Genomic DNA, 18736 nt, shown 5'->3' on the forward strand with positions numbered 1-18736 from the left:
TGAGTAGGGAAATTCTAACGTTGCGATGTATGGCTGTTGTGATATTGGATGCCTGGTTCGATCTAGAGAAAGATCAGTGTCGGCACATGCCAGAATACCATTAATTAGTAGTCCGAGGCTGCCAACCATCATGTGTCCCAATACAGGTGGGCTACTGCATGGACTGTGAACAAGGCAGCCATCTTGGACTTTTCAACAGATGAACGAGTACTATATATAAATGGAATAGCATCAAAGGAATATCAAATTGGATTTGTACATGGGTTATCCCCCAGACTCAATTAGAAAAACCACTGGTGGTGAAGCAAATAGACAGATTTTGAATGTGCAGTGGCAACTGTCACATCACACTGTGGAAATTGATGCAGCCTAATGCTAAGATAACAGAACACAATAGCCCATGGAAACACAGGTTAGAAATGGAAAGTTGGACATGTGTAAACGGTGAAACCTGAATATTCAAAAAGCGGTCCTAATCAGTGGAGCAAGGCAATTCGCTTGTTCAGAGTATATAACAGCGATGACCAATGTATCTTGTCATTCAATCATGACAGATGCATTTTTATGTAGAATATCCATTTCTGTTGAAGCCTAAATAGGCGATTACTTGTACTGTAATCCCTCACATCCGGTTTTACTGATTCTACCAGAATCACTCGGATGTCTGATACTGTATGTGATTGCCCAAAAATGTTGGACCAGAGGTTGCTGTCAGAATCCCATTCCGGATTCTGGATGCGTGTTCCCCTATCCTAATGGATACCTTGCGGGTAGTCATGCCAATGAATGCTCGTTTACAAGGACATAGGGCCTCATTACGACCCTGGCAGTACGGAGTGAACGACGCCGTAAAAGGTGCCGGCGCCGTTCACTCTGTACCGCCGCATTATGAGTTCCCCTCGCGGGACACGGTAAGCATGCCTGGGAAAACCAGGCGTGCTTACCGGGTCCCGCGAGGGGAAGAGGGAGCAAACAACGGGTCATCTCGTAATGGGCCGTTGTTTGCTCCCTCTCCCATTCCCATTCAGCCCTATGGGGGCTGAAATGGGAATGGGGATGGACCGGGTCCGGGTCCTTGGAGGGAGGAATTACCGGGTTCTTCCGAACTCGGAATGGCCCGGTAAATCCTTATTCCGAGGACCCGGACCCCGACGCGATTTCGGCAGCAGACATGCCGCCAATAGCGGCATGGTTACTGCCGAACTCGTAATGAGGGCCATAGAATCATGAAAACCACGTTGACAGTGTTACAGTTGGTGTGAGACTGTAACTTCCTATTAATGTTGTGATGGAGAATTTAGGTGCTGGAGATGCAAAATGTGTGTGGTTTAACTGGGAAAGGTTGTCACACAAGTAAGTCTCTCGTTGTTATCTGTTTTAAATTTGGGGGCCATTAAGAATACACGATCTTGCTAAAAGGCACGTTTGGCTGATTTCTTGAGCATTTTACATGGTTAGGCCTTTTATCAAGATTAACACAGATACCAGCAAGCGACTTGTTTGTGTGATGACCCTTTCCAGTAAAACCATACAAGTCAAAAAGCTTCTGAAAAAATATTGGAACCTTAATTGTAAATGTTAATGTTAACGGTATGTGTACCGCGCACCGTCACCCCCGGAGTGGTCCCCAGGTGCTTGCTAATGATTTTATACATACTGTTTAGCATGCACACTTTTAAAGCTGTTGCGCTTATTAAATATACAAAGTGGTACAAGCCTTACATTAAGCGTCCATAAATAATGATGAATAATTGTATATTAACATTAAAATGGGACACACTTTAAAAAGCAGAAATAAGGATGCAAGTTATATAATGTATACATAATCACGCTTATGCTGTTAAGTCTTTTGATGTGAAGTGTACATTTCTTTAAGATGTACATTATGTGTAATGTTTCTTCATTGCATGCTAATAATGTTATTGGTACTATTTCCCATACACACTTATTAAAGCTGCGAAGCATATAAAGCATACACATTGGTTGAACCTATAAATGGTATTCATTCTATTTCATGATCTTGTCTGTAAAGGGTACAATGCTGTTGAACTGCTTCATGAAGACGTATATAAATGGGCAGTTGGAATGCTGAATACACAGTATGTCTTGACCAAATGTACATTGTAATTTGTAAAGACACTTGTTCAATATTAAATGTGCTTAATTAATAGCAATTTAGAGTACACTCTGGTAGAAGCTATTAAGTGTCTGAAGTGTGTAAAGTAATTAATACGCTGGTGCATGAATGCGTATTTGCAAAAATCTAGGGCTATATAACATTATGAATGAAGTAACTGAATTGCTAGGACACGTGTTAAAAATGAACTGCCCCTTAAACATGGTTATTAAGCATATAGACCCTGTGGTAGGTCAGAAGAAAGGAGGCAGACTACTTTTTTGGCATTATTGAAACTCTTTTATGAAATAATACGTGAAAACTGTCTCACTATCACTAATCTCTGGATTTCCCTGCCTAACCAAACTAACTAAGGTACTTGTCATCTTTTGTGCAGTCCAAAGTAACAGTCCGTCCTCTGTCCAAAGCTAAGCTGCTCTGTCTTTACCACTAAAACAAAAATAACAAAAGACCAGGAGTATGACACCCTTCTCCTGAATAGGCTTCCTCTGCCTTAGTAGAACATTTTGAGAGAGTTGTTGGCTATTTCTTGGATTCATTATTTAGTTCCTCTAGGGCACTTTTCCAAGTCTTTGGTTCCCCAATTTGTCCTCTTTGTAGACTTCTCCTCAGCGTTATGGGCTTTGGAAACTCTTGTACAATGTGTTTCTTGATTGTCTCTGAAAGTCTTTCCTTTTCTGAGGTTATTCGGTGCACTGAATCCCTGTTTATGTGGTTCTTTTTGTCTGCATTTCTGTAGTTATTTCACTCCTTATGAATAAGACATTGGATATCACGACCCTCCTAATTATAGCAGATTCAAAAGTTATTCTTTTTCTCTTGTCCTGTTCTTATAGTACTGGGACGGGTAAAATAAGTTTTGCACTGGTTTTCGTTCTTCATAATTTCTGACCCTTAACTGAATTGAGTAGATTAAATCCCTGAATGTTTCTTATTATTTTTCATTAACTCTGGCCACTCACTGGGATGAGTAGGTTGTGTCCCTGAGTGTCTTTCACCCTCCTTACTTTCGGACCCCTCACCAGGGTGAGTAGTCTGAGTCCCAGAGTGTTTCTTACTCTTCTTATCTCTGGGCCACTCACTGGGACGAGTAGACTGATGGTAGTCTGTGTTCCCTGCCGGGTCTTCACCCATTCCTTGTTACCTTGTTTACCGCAGGTTGGCATCACCCAGCCTGCTCACAGGATAGGCACTTCCCTTGCAGTCAGGACAGCTTCAATTCTCGCTCTCATTCCTTCTGGTTCTTCTCCGCTGCTCCGCAGCACCAGTGCTCCAACATTCTCAGTGTTGTTGACAGACTGAACAGTCCACGTCTGCTGGGTCATGCCTCTGTCCTAGACTGGTTCTCTCTCCTGGGGTTTCCTTCCCCCTCTCTCTTCTGCCTTTGACTTCCTCTGTGATTCTTTCCCAGAGCACCTTGTGGCCTCCTCCCGATGGAGGTTCTCCCGGTCTTCCTCTGCACTTCCAACTCGGCTGATTTGAAACTCCAGGGTTTCACTTCTGACTGCCAGTAGTCCATCATCCCTTTTGATGATAGGTTGTTGGGTACTCCCCAGTGGAGGATTATAGTCCATTTTCTCTTTTAGTTGAGTACTCTTGATAATTTGTTCATTCTTCTTCATCACCCTAGTGTTGGTTCCAAAACACTGAGTAATCAATTTTACCCCCTCAGCATTCATCTTCTTCACAGTACTTTTACCATATTGTTTCTCAGTTTAGATCTTGGGTCTTATGTCACAATAACAAACAGTGGCTAGGTTTGATGGATGTCTCTGATGTTCTGAAGTTATTGTTGTTTCAAAAGAGTGGGCTTTAGGTAGTGCCCCTGCAGGGAGATTCTCCCTGTGATGTCCTGCATACCGCCACCACTAGGAGGATTATTGCATAGCGGACTCTCCCCCCTAGCCACACAAGGAAACGCAAATGATTGATGATTTATACATATTGTTTGGCCTATAAAGCTTTTGAAGCTGTGAAGGGTACGACATGTACACAGTACTACAAACATTAGAATAAGTGTACATAAGTAAGATGCCTCAGTGGGTTAAGTGCTCATTACTGTGATCTGTGTTTGGTCTGCAGGTTGCAGGTTCAAATCCCGGCAAAGTCGACTCAGCCTTTCATCCTGCCTTAATCAATAAAGTGAGTATCACTTTCGATTGGGTAATAATAATAACGTATGTAAATATGTGCTGTGTAAAGTTCTTTGGATTAAAGTGCTATGTAAATATCAAATTATTATTGTTCATTTTTTTTTATTGCATCAATTTGTTTCCAAAAAAACTTTAAATGCACATATAAAGAAAAGAATGAATCAATAGTAGAGAGAAGAAAAGAAAAACAAAAAATGAATCAACTCTAGAGGGGAGAAAATATAAAAATAAAAACCGCCAATGTTCAAAAAGAGCAGAATATAAAAACAATGGCACTGGGCCTCAATGTTACAGAATTGAGTTCATAGGCTGTAAAAGAACTAGGTGTCTAAAATTAAAAAGATTTCTCTCACAAAGTTCAACAGTGCCAAAGTCAGCGCTACTTTTCCTCCCCATCTTAAGATAAACCACCTCTCTTGAGGGGATTTGAATTTAGAATTCTCAAAGTGTTTTGCCAACCATTTTTCTCTAAGAAATGTTAATGAAGTACAGCTCATTGTTCATTATTAAAGATATATTATCAGAAAAATAGGGCACACTTGGAGAGGCTTAAGTGCCCAGAAAGGATGCATATGAAAGTAACTTAATGTATACATGAATACACTTATGATGTGAAGCATTTACTTTTTTAATCTAAAGATTTTGCGTATTGTTGGTTAAATGTTTTCTTTATTGTACATTAATTGTGTTATTCATACTGTTTGGCGTACACACTTGTATATAATAATTGTAAGGACAAATGTTAAATATTAAATGTCATACTGTCTACCGTATACACCAGTACGTTAAAATTGTAAGGACAGTTGTCAAATATTAAATGTGCCTAATAGATAGCTATTTAGCGTACATACCGGAGAAGCTATAAAGTGTATGAAGCGTGTAAAATAAATGGTTTGCTACTGCTTCCATTTTTATTAGCATTTCAAATATGTGATATATAGCATTAGAAATGTAACTGAATTCAGCATACATACTTGTTGATGCTATACAGCACATGAATCTTATAAACATGTTGAACAACTAAATAGTTTGCTACTGTATACATCTGAATTTGTAGTCCACATTAATTGTTATATTGTATTATGAACTAAATAACTAAAAGGGTAGGTTTATTGTTTAACAATGTTCACATATAAGGAATTGTTTAATTATCCGGTAAACGTCAATTTCATAATAATTATTTTACTATCCTGACTCTGTTGAAGCATCTAAAGGAGCGGTTGTGGTTGACATTTTCTGTAGAATTAGAAATCATACAAGTTTAACATGATAATACTAGTGGTTAGGTTTATGAAAAATAATTAAAAGTTAGTTAAGGGTACATACTTTACATCCGCACTGGTCACTGTCTTCAATTGAAGTGTTTAATAGTGTTAATATGCTTGGTTGGAAAGGCTGTGCATTTGGGCCTGGTTCACAGCACAAACGGTGCATGTGTTTGTTGTAAAATAAGTTTGGTGTAGTTTTTATTCATGGTGATTGGTTATTACTATAGCAACATAGAAAAAGTTAACATTATGCATGCACCGTTAGCAATTATTATCTGAATGAAAAGGGGGTTGTTTTGCACGTTAGTTAACAATGCAGTTTTTTCAATATGGAACACCAGGTAAGTGTATAAGCAAATGTGTTGAGTATTTATTATTTGTAGTTCTTTATAATTTAATGTATATTGAGTACACATGTATTTAACATTACGCATTATGCATGCATGTGTATTTGTAGTGTTTCAGCTTGATTCCAGTCACATGAGTGTAAGTATTGGTGCAGTGTTATTACATTATAAATGCGCACAATATTCGTATATCAAATTATGCATATTGCAGGATATGGATGCGCACATATAGTGTTTTGTATGGAATGTATAGTACGTATGTGCTTATAAAGCAAATTATTGTAGTTTTCGTTTTGCATGCTCACCTGTATATTTTTATGCACATAACTTTCATTGTGCATGAGCTTGTGCATGTATTGTTCTGCGTGACTGATAGTAAATGTAGGGAAAAACTGTGTTGACTCCTGGGTTTTCTCGTTGGAACATTACATAAGGCGAGTACTGACTGAGGTCATGATAATGTTGGCTGCATATTATTGTCTGAATCATGTATTTCCTTGATTTAGAGCATATTGTGATATGTACACGGTGGGGGTGAGTGCATATGTTGTGTGTGGTTATGAAAATATTGGCTGCATATTGTTGCCTGAATTATGTATTTCCTTGCTTTAGTCTATGTTGTAATGTGTATGCAGTGGGGGTGAGTTTATATGTTGTTAGGTCACAGCTACTCTGCATAGGTGGCATGGTTGCTGTGCGAACAGTTGCTGTGTATTTCAAACTTTTGTTTATATTTCTTTTGGTTAAAATCTTTGTTGTCATTGCTCATGCCTCACTTATAGACACCTCTTAAATTGTTAATATCTCAAAACTGGCCATCAATTGTCAACATTGTTTTTCAGTGCACCAATTCCATATAAAGTTGAGGCATCTACAATAAATTGTGAAAATCGAAGAAGCCAAATTTGGGATATTTGGGTCGAAGAATTATAATTTTTTCCTTTGGGAAAACCCAATGTTAGGATCTGTTCAAAATGTGATCAAAGTCAATATTTCACTTGGTGATGTCTAAGTGGTGTCCACTGTTGCCGTGTTCTTGGTCCTTTGCTCTCCAGGTTTGGATTCACTGACGGGTGGGTTGTCTGCTGGATTACCCCCTTTGCTCTGAGTAGAGATTCGCTCACACCTGCAGTTTTGTCACATTAACACCTGGTCATCAAGGAAATGAATTTCCAGCCCAGAATAGTGCAGCGAGCAAAGACGTATTCAATACAAACAAGCATCTAATTGATACACTCATGAATGCTTGCCACCAGACTGATAGTGCCATTCCTTGAATACAGTCTCATACCAGACACCCTCCTAAAACACACACACCCCAAATCACTTTGCACAGTCCCCATAACTCACTCCCTATAGTTCCCAGGCCTTTTCCTAGCTTTCACCAAATCCTGTGACTATGTGTATCTAAAAGTCTGTTGTGTGAATGATATTGAAAGTCCAATGCCCAACCACAATTTAACAAAGCCATCTTCTCTCAAGCAGTGGAGATTTGCCAGTACATCTCCAGAACAAGATACATGATCCAATTACAGCACGACTCTATAGAGCCCCGTTGCACCACCTCTCGCCTACCAAGTGGCAGGAAAATCTTCTCAACACAGTTCCTGCCCCACACCCTCATGTTCAAGCTGACTGCTTGGAATACAATGTTCATCTATCCTATAGAAGTATAAAGTAGAACTCTATGGAACGAAGTTCAATTATCTCGTACAACATGAGGAAAGAGTCAATTACAACGAGAGCAGACTGCCAAGAAGGATGAGTTTCAATTCCCTCCTCTTCGTTCCTGTCATTACATTTAGCAGATAAGACCTGAAACCAGACAGAACCAGATCTCTGATATCACTCTTTCTCACAACTTACTATGACCTTGGATTGAAAATGTGTAGGCTTGAAAAAGGTGGCAGTCAGATTTTCTCTAGGTTTTGACATTTAGGCTCAGCCATTTTTGTAAGCCCAGCAAAGAGAAGCATGCAATTATGCTTCTAGTATTACTTACACATACACCATCATACAGTGAATATGACTATTCTCTAAGCAGTGTTACTGATTACCAATACGCTCAACACAATTTAACATATACAATGCGGCAATCTGTTACATAAGGCCACTTAAAAGCCTTTATCAAACACTGAGGAGATTGACCTTTACTCAATCACCCGTGACATACCTTCCTCCAATTAGAAACTGGTGGACAGTAACATCATGATTTACTTATTTGTTATCAAATGAGGATTTGTCGGAGTGTCTTTATAATCAGTTCCAGCAAAAGTATCAGAGGGTGCACATTGTAGAGTTTAATACAATATGTTTTAATGTTCCAAACTACAAACTTTCTTCACTGAAAGTTCTTATTTCAGTATGTCTCATGTGTTAGCCCTAGAAGATTATCTCTGTTGTTCCCATTCTGGGCTCTCAGCCAGTTGCCTTGATTAAGCCTAACATGTTTTTCTTCTTTGTCTGGAAACAACTCCATCTGGTACCTTATTTTTGGTTAGCAAAGGCACACACTGGCTTTTTCCAAGATTACTTAGGGTTGCATATCACGTGACCTAATATGGCGGATTCCTAAAAGATGGCCCTCCAGCGAGCATGACACTCTTGCTTACTTTCAGATTGTCGTACCTATGGATCTGTATGCACCAGCTACTCAGGTCAGCAAGAATATTGCCCCTGCGCACTATCCTGCATCATCTGCAACTACTCATTACATTATAGCCTAAATACATCATACCCGACACAGTGTGTGTTCAGATCTTCCTCACCAAGTGATCTCTGATTGCCAGCTCCACTCCTGTCTGGATTTTCCAGGAGTACTCAGACCAATCCATCTTCTCTCTTCCTTAGTGTCCAAGTACGGTTTTACCTTCACTCCATTTATTTTTTACGTCAACACTTTCTCTTTCAGTGTTTTCTGAGCTCTAACCCCAGTGATCTTGGGTGAACTGATCTTGACTCATCTGCTAGTTCAGTCTCATCAAGCGGCAACTTTACAAGCATATCCTAATCTCTGATGACTCGTTATTTGTGTGTTTTGAGTTTCACCCATGCTCTCCAAAAGTGTCCTCACATCAGCTGTCTGAGGGTGCTCTGATCTGTCCTAATCACCAAGCGTACACTGATTTCTGGCCCAGCGCTCATGATTTTTCCAATCGTTGAACCTCCAAATGTTTTCTAGTCCCTTCTTCAGAATCAAACATGTTTCCTTGACATTAACATCTTGAATAATTCATATGGCCCTTATACACAATGTTTCTCTGACCTAATTTGTTACACTCATTTCCTTTTCCTTTTTGATTTTACCTGCATACTACTGCTCAGGTTTACCTGGTGTTAGCCAAATATCGGGTGAATTGTATATTTTCAACAGATGAAGTGATTTGCGGAATTCATTCAAATGCCAGGTTTTTCAGATTCTTTCCCTTGATTCAGTCGGAAGAAAGCATGTCCAAACATAACAGTACCACTGAAAACTAATTTGTTTTGAATAATCAATAAAAATGCATCAAAAATTAGTTCTAGCAAATAGGGGTCACATTTCACTCTATCAAAAACAAACGGTAGCAAAGAGAATCCAAAAGGACGTAAACGTTTTCTGTCACCGGGAAAAATAACGAATTCTGCAAAGCTGCCTACTTTTCTACTTTTTCTCAACTTCGCAATACTGCAAGCTGGAAATAGGTTTTCACTCATGTTTTAATATATAACCATACGTATTACAAATATATGACAATATATACCGGCTACACAAAAGCACACACACACATATTTACTTATTTCTGCCGAAAGTTAATCAGAATACTGTCAACCCTCCTAGTAGACTGTGTCATCCAATAATTCTCCATTGGAGGCTTCTTCTACATTTTTAGACCAGTTTTTACAATCATTTGCGAAGATCTTAAATGTGAAGATCTTAAATGCAATGCATATATTAGTGATAACTCAGATGTATTAGGGAACCTGCAAACCGACCCACATAAATCCACGCTAGAGGCTTACAAATCTATTGCCGCAGAATACAAAAAAAACTTCATCCTAGGTAAATCATCAGCCTTTAATTCCAGAATCTCTAACGCCAAATCTGAGTCAAAAGAGCTCATCACCATCTTCAAAGAACTGGCCATACCTGCCACCTCTCCACAAGAACTGGTGAAAGATGAAGGCTGGTGCACCAGAGTGCAACAAGCCATGTTTGAAAAAATAGATCTCCTACAAAAGAAAATGAAATCTCACTTCAACGCATTGCCTTGTGCCAATGTGCCTACGTCACCTGCGAAGAACCATGACACTGAGTAGATAACACCCTTCTTCTTTAGGGTAGTAACATAGACTGAGGTATTAAACTTTATCAAACAAACCAAACCATCTAACTGCAAGGGTGTTATCTGCCCAGCCAATCTCATTCAAGAATGCGCAGTCACACCAGCCCCATTCATGACAGCCTTTACTAATGCTTCATTTGCCACTGGCATCATCCCTGCCTGTCTAAAAGTGGCTTGGGTCCGCCCCCTTCTGAAAAAACCCAACCTAGACCCAGACCCACCCAACAACTACAGACCCATCACCACCGTCCCCTTTTTGCTGAAAATTCTGGACAAAGCTGCTTATTTACAAATCTACCACTTTCTTGAAGCGAACAATATCCTTGGCAAAAGTCAATCCGAATTGCGTCCAGGTCATGGTACTGAGTCGGCCCTTTTGGACCTCACGAACCAACTAAGGGAAATTATTGATGAGGGCAAACCTGTGCTGCTCCTGCTCCTTGATGTATTGGCAGCATTTGACCTCGTCGATCACAAGACACTCTGTAATCAACTCAAAAACTTGCATTTCTCCCCTGAAGCCACAAGCTGGGTCAACTCCTTCCTTAAAGGAAGACTCATGAGAGTGTTCTCGGACCAAGCCTGCACCCCACCAATCACCATTCACTGCAGAGTCCCGCAGGGCTCCTGCACTTCACCCACCCTTTACAATATTTTCACTCAACCTCCTTTCAATGACTCGAGTAATAGCGGCATAGTCTATACAAACTATGCCGACAACACCCAAGTCGTCCTCTCACTCACTGGCTCCTATGAACAGGACGCCACCTCACTCACTAACATCTATGCCTCCATGCAGGCCTGGATGGCAGTTAATGGACTATGTCTCAAACAGGACAAAACTGAAATCCTCCTGGTTGAATCCAAGGAAACCCTCAACAAGCTAGACACTAAATACAGCTCCTTCAACATCGAGAATACCCCTATCATTGTATCACCAGCAGTACAAACCCTAGGAGTCTTCATGGACTCCTCTCTCTCCATGACCCGCCAGGTGAGTGCTATTGCCTCCTCAGCAGCGTTCACCAGCAAAATCATAAACGCCGTCAAACCCTTCCTATCAGCCAAATACTGCGTCAATATAGCCAGAGCCACCTTTGGGGCCAAACAGGACTATTACAACACTCTGTTTATAGGCACGTCTGCCGAAAACCTCAACAGGCTACAAATTACACAAAACAATGCTCTTAGAGCACTCCACACCACATCTCACAGGCTAGAAGAGATCCCCACTGGCTCCCATTTAAAGAGCGCATTCTGTTTAAAACACTTGCAATCATTCACAAGTGCTGTGCCCTCACGGCCCCTCCGTATCTCTCAGAAAGATGACTTAGAGCCACCAAACCAAAGCGGTCGCAACCAACATGCTATCTGTACCCACCTACAAAAGAGCCAAAGTGGGAGGATCTAGCTTCCTCTGGCTAGCTCCAAAAAACTGATATGCATAACCTCATCTCTCAGAAATGTAACATCCCATATTGCATTCCACAAGGGTCTGAAAACCAAGCTATTCAACTAACATCCGGCCTTAGACAAACACCACAAGCTTTAACTTGTTCCACTGTAACCAAAGAATCATTAAGTTGGCAGCTCTCCTCACCTTGTCTATTGTAAATAGTACCTCAAATCTGTAAACTATGCACTGTTCTGTATTACTTTTGCTTTTTCCTGTCTACTGCCACTCTTCATGTAACTAACCAAGCCCTAATGTAACAGCGCTACGATGCCCTATGGCCGCTTTGTGTGCTTTTCAAATTTAAAAAATAAAATAAAAAATAAAAATGGCAATTTGGGAACTGTAGGGAAAAAGAGGCTTCGAATTTCAGCGAGGACAGAATTTCATTAAAACTCAGACTCTGACAGCAAGAGGTGTGAGTCTCTGGTATGAGACTGGTATGTGAATCTGGTGTGATTCAGCTCTGATTACAAAGCAAAAAGAAAAATGTGAACCTAGCTTTGCATGGTAGCCATACTGTAGCATAGTGCACCACACCATGGTATAGCATGGACTGAGGGGAAATGTAGCATAAGACTAATACTTAATAGCCTCTAACCTATGAATCGCTAATCCCTTGCTAATATTTACATCTCAGTCTATAGCTCAGTGGTGCAAAACATTGGCACAATTCATGATTTTGAAAACACAGGCTGTGTGGCGTTGCTTGAAAAATGCAAGAAGCAAAACTGCTTCTGCAATGAGGATGTGGAATGTGAAAAGCTATGTTGCTCAAAGTAGCCCCATTGTTCATGTTCTGCTGCAGGAACCCAGCATGAATACATGTAACTTTTTGGCATCCGTTTGCTGCCCTGAATCTCTGTGGAAAGGTGACAGGCAAAACACATGTTCTCTGGAAAATTCTAGAGGTTTGGTCAGAGCAGGTGGTGTCTGATTGGTATGTGACATCACAGTCAGGGTCAGGCAATTGTTACACTTTGTGTAGGAAACTTGCATGGAGGGGCAGAGAGAGGCCTTAAAAAGGGAAGTGCAGAGAGAGTCGGGGGGATGTCTCTCGGAGGTTCTGCTGCCTTTGCTGACTGAGGATCTGGTGAGTTTTCTTCTGGGTTTGTCCTGCTGCAGAGGAAGGATGATGCGCTTAGGGGTAGACAGCCGTGCTGAGACTGGGGAGACACGGAAACTATTCCTTGCTGAGTCTGCTGGTGTGAATATTTCAAGCATCCTTTAGGTGAGCCTAAAGTACGAGTGGGGTATGTGTAACCTTTTAAAATTAAAAACATAGATAGCTATTTTCATGTGTTTCTCTTCACCGTCCAAGAAGCAGATTTCACATATATAAACTGAAAGCTCAAGGCTCTGCTAAAGTGAATGATACTTTCAAGGCCATTAGATAGCAGTGTTTTGGATTGCAGCACTAGAAGTGTATTTGAAATCTATTGTGGGAGCAAGGGTTTTATCACGTGGGAGCCAGTTACTGTGAAGTGTGCTCACAGCTCTGTTTTGGCTTGAAGTGTGGAGTCTGCTATCAATGAAAAAGGTCAAATATGAAATAGCGATGTGCGCTTTCATTTCTGTATGGCAGAGAATGTCATAATGAATTCAATGCATTGCACATGTTGTTTTGTATTACTCATAAACCCTAATTGCTTATACAGTACCTGAAAAGAACTAGATCAGCTTTGGACTATTTATTGTGTGTTCTAGTTGCTTGTGATGGCATGTAGACAGGTACAAAGCTAAGGAGGTATGTTTACTACCTCTGACAGTAAAAATCAAAGTACACCACAACACTGTGAACTGGGGCAAATCACAAAGAGCTGATTCCCGATATTACAGTTTCCAGGTGATCTAGTAAGTCTGTGCTGAGCCGCTACCACCAATGAAATACCACCAATAAAATACCACCAATGCACTACCTCTAAGGTCGAGAAGTTGTGCCCTAGGGCACACCAGGTCCGTTTTTTGGCTTCACGCTCATGATCACAATACAAGAATAACCACAGGTAGTCATGTGTCTTTGGGGCGCACAAAATACCCCAACAGAACTGAGTTATGTGTTGGTTTCTCTAGATGGTGTCCCTCTATACCCGTGGTCTTCAAACTGGGGACTGCCCCCCCCCCTCGGGGAGGTCTGAAGGATGTCAAAGGGGGATTACAGACTCTTTAAAAATGGATTAAGGTGACTGCTTTTAATATTTTAATATAAAAAATAAGCAGATTTTCTACTGCTTATATTTTCTATTGTACGTAGTCTTCTTAATCCTTTTTAAAGAGTCCCCCATTGACATCCTTTGGGCCCCCTATAGGGGCCAGCCCCCCAGTTTGAAGTTCACTGGTATAGATGGTCAACCCCTAGGTTGGGGGGGCAGAAACAATAGTTTTACTCAAGGGGGGGGCTTTTGAAAAAGTTTGAATACCACTCTCCATACACTAGTATTTTACATGAATATGGATTTCGAGCTTGTACATTTTTTGTAAATTCCAGATATATAAGCTATAAACAACAGAATGATATGCTTTTGAGTATATTGAAATTTTGTCTAAAACATTATACTTTTTTTAAGTCGAATATTATAGTAAGACATGTGAAAGACTGATGAGTTCATATTTTGCACCCACTTATGCGAATTTCGAAAGAACCAAGCATGGCCTTACATAGGTTGATCATGTTTTGCATTCATATGGTTTATTGAGGATCTATTTATCATCTGCAACTGATCTGTGAAACTTCTAAAACCTCGATCTCTCTTCTGCCTTTGACACGGTCAACCATACCATCCTGCTCAACTGTCTCCGTGAAAACCTGGGTATCACTGATCAGGCTCTGGCCTGGCTGACCTCTTTCCTCTCAGATCAACCCTCCCATGTCCAACTTGGGTCCTTCCTTTAATCTATCTTCCTCTCTACCTGTGGTGTTTCCCGGGGGTCTAACCTCTCGCCCTGGCTTTTCAACCAATACCTGGCAACTCTCGCCCACTGTATTGCCACTTTCTGCTCAAATTTCCAGTACTATGCTGACAACACTCAACTCATTTTCAGGCTGCCCTCTGCCACCTCCTCTCCCTCTCTCATCTCTGATTGCCTAACTGCCATTCAAGATTGGTATGCCGCCAATGATCTTTGTCTGAATGCCAGCAAGACGGAGATCCTCCTCAATGGCACACCTTCACCATCCTTTCCCCTCACTCTCTGGCCAGCTTCCCTTGGCCCTCCTCCTACCCCCACCTGTGAGGCTAAGAACCTCAGGGTCATCTTTGACTCCATCCTTTCCTTCTCCGCCCACATCTCTGAGGTCTCTAAAAAGTACAATTTCCTACTGCACCTCCTCAGAGGTACTCTGCCTTTCCTCTCCTTCCTCCAGAATCTCATGGTATCCCTAGCTCTGGTTCTCTCTAGCTTGGACTATTGTAACAGCCTCTTTCTAAATCTACCTGCCTCTACTCTCCGCCCTCTGCAACTAATCCAGAACAGGACTGCAAGACTTGTCCTTGGCCTCAAGCCCTGGGATCGTATCTCTCCAGCGGCTCCCAGTGGATGCAAAGACTAAATTCAAAACCCTCTGCATTGTCCACAAGCCTTTCTGGGGCCTGAGTCCAAAATACCTTCAGCTATCCCTCCGCAAATACCTCCTCTCTCGAGCACTTCGCTCCTCTATCTCCAAATCCCTCAGGGTCAGTCATTTTTCAAAGACTCGAGCTGGGGGTAGATCTCTGTCTTCGACTGGGGCCTCCCTCTGGAACAGTCTCCCTGCCACTCTAAAACTTGAGGAGAACCATCTGTGGCTCCGGACGCACCTCAAGACCTTCCTCTTTTCTTCTGCCTTCGCTCCCCCTCTCCTCTGCTGATCTGTTCTCTCTTGGCACCGTGCACCTGGCCACCCTCTGTCCTCCGGGCCCAGGTACCTGCTCACCCTGCCACCCTCCCGCACTGTCTCTGGGCCACCCCTTGCACTGGGGTCTGTATCTGTACCCATACAGCCCCCCCTTTTTCTTCCTGCACATATCAGACCTACCCTGTCTGCTGCCTTAAACCTAGCACTTGCAAATTGCTGGCTGCACTACCACTGTTTGTTGCCTTTATTCTCTAGTTACTGTTATTTATCTGTTTCTCCTCTGCTTCACACTTTCCACTTCTCCCCCCTTCCATGCACTTTTCTCCTCCCCCCTCTCCCATGCACTTGCGCGTTCTCAATGGCACTGGGCCTAGTAAAATCGCTGTTTTGTTCTCCCCGTTCCCCTCCCTTGCCTTGTTGCGCTCTGAAACACTTGTGTACGAGCGCGATTGAAATAAAACATCAATATCAATCCTACATGAGTGTTTGAACAGAAATGAATTGAATTCAAAACGAACAGCTACGTCTAGTGTAAAATAATTAATGGTCCTAGATATTATATTCCAGAGTATCAATAATGAGTTGATTAGTAAATTATACAGGAAATCCACATCTTCTAATTCAGGTTTACAATATAACAGCCATTATCCGAAAAGCCCTGAAGGAAAGTATCCTCGATGGAGAATTCTTACCGGCTAGACGCTATTGCTCGCAGGAAAAAGATTTCAATCATGAAGCCAAAAATATTGGTGATCATTTTTTAGCACTGCTTAAACTCAAAGAAGTGATCTCTTTAAATCACAAAGTAAAAAATAGAATGTACTCCTATTATGTTTATAACCAGATTTATATTGGTCCATTCTTAGGAGTGATAAAGAGCTATGTAAAATAATAGCAGATTGTCCGAAGGTCACCTTTTCTAAGGCTCCTACATTGAAAGAAAACATATTCCTATGAGGCCTTTGAAACAGAGATGTGAAGCAAATTGGCTCTCTTCATTACATAGATCGAATGGCTTCTATAACTGACATAAATGCAAAATGTGTGAATATGCAAAAACCAATGATACTTTAAAATATGACAACAATCGAAAACCATGGAACATAAAGCATGTGATCACATGTTTAATGAAATGTGTAGGAATGTGATTTAATGCCCATGCAAACTAATCTATATTGGTTCTACAGTAGGTCCTTTAAAATTGCATAATCTTCAACATTATGGAACCATTAAAAACAGTGAAATGAGCTGTCTATGAGCCCGCAACAGTGCTAATATAGGTATGTGCAACCTAATATAATTCTCGCAAATCTTTGGCTAAAATGATTAATCAGTAGCAATTGCTTTGCATTGCTCTGTCAGTGATGGAATTATCCTTCGCTTACAGTGGAGCCCATATAATTGAATGTACACAAGGGCATAACCTACATTAACTATTGGTAAGTGGCAGTCCGCCTTCCAACATTCCTCACACAATGCCCTCAGCATAATGCCTTATGCACTTTACTCATTTGCTTTCCATTGATAATCATCCTTACCATGCTTCCTTTCAGCATCATGTAAGAAATTCGAAGGTACAATTTCAAGTTTAATTTTAACACACTTCCGTGCGTTTGGTATAGTGTACATGCCTAACAAGGTTTGGATATTATACTACTATGGTATTTTTTCTGTTTCTTCCTGCTTCTCGCACATGGCATCCACTACAAAATGGTAATTTGGCTACATCGAATTGTCAATCATATCCTTTTTTATATGGGTTTTGATACAATGTGTAACGAATTGTCTTATGCGCAACTACCTCATATTTGTACTGTTTGACTAATGCTTTGTGTAAATCACCCACCGTGTTTTGGTTTTGGACATACAGCTCCAACCACCTTTCATGGCGCATCTTTGTATTGTTAATGTGTATTTCACTTGCAGCCTCAGATGAAGAGACTTACAGCTCTAAACATGTGTCAGGCTGCCTTGTACTTAATTAAATTGTGCATAACGTGCATTGACTTTGTTGTTTAAGTGTGCAGTGTGAAAGCAAACAACCCCTTCTTGCACACTGTATTTGTACACCCCTATTCATAATTAAGTGTTGATATGTTTCCTTTCTATTAACAATTTTGTAAATTACACATAGTGTAATGTGACTGTAAGAGCATCTTAAAATGAATTTGACTTTTGTAGCTTGGTAGGCCCACTGGGTCTAGGCGAAGTGTGTGCAATTGAAAATACGAGTATTGTAACTTATGAATTATTGTCAGTTGCTCACTCCCCTGCATTATACCTATGAAATTGGCACAAATAATTTGCTTGTTTAATAGATAATGTTTAGTATTTATTTGCACTTGCACTTTGGCTCCTAAAAAAATTATATATATTTTATTGGAAACATTTTTAAGTGATGTGATGTTCAACTGCATTAGTATGTTGAACGATGAGAAGAATGTACCCCATTGGCTTATAGGAACATACAGTACTTTCAAGATGGTGCTCGCATTTGGGATAACCCTACACTACTGCTTTTGACACAGATGACATGATAACTTTTGTTCACAGGAGGAAGTTGAATGTAATTTCCTTTATATTTGTTGAGGGTATGGTTAGATTGTTATATTTGCCTGATTAAGTCCTGTTGGAGGCTGGAACGTGTGGCAATGAACATAGGTTTTCTTTTCATCACCTTTGCCCGTGATTGCAGTACGAACTGATGTGTAGGACATTTTTTAGGTCTTTCGAAATAAATTGACTTTTTTACACAAATGCTCTTTGACAAAGAACGTGTGCCCGGTTGTGTTTCATTGACCTTTATGATGTTTTTATGGACTGTTTTGAAATGGAATAGTTTGATCTTTTTGATTATAATTATCATGAGGAAGGTTTAACCGTAACCCATAGGTACCCGCTACCCTAAAGAGGTTGAGCGTTTAGAAAGCAACAAATGGACTATCACATATTAGCACCCTGCGGGGGGAGCCAGCCAATCAGCTGGCCAGGAATGTGGGCTGAAACTAGCTATCTCAGCCCGCGTTCCAAGCCTCCTAATGGCCGATTCGCCCACCTGCCATCTTCCTCCCACCCTCTGTTCCCTTTTTTAAAAATCTGCTCCCCTCCACTTACCGGATTGCGGCGAGTGCTGTATCTGCAGCTTCTGCTGCTCCTTCCACTCCTTTTCAGTATGGCCGCCATGGAAATGGAGACTGTCTCCGTATGGAGCCCTGCCT

Source organism: Ambystoma mexicanum, chromosome 6p (assembly GCF_040938575.1).
Source record: "Ambystoma mexicanum isolate Mex_15411 chromosome 6p, UKY_AmexF1_1, whole genome shotgun sequence".
NCBI classification, from domain to species: domain Eukaryota; kingdom Metazoa; phylum Chordata; class Amphibia; order Caudata; family Ambystomatidae; genus Ambystoma; species Ambystoma mexicanum.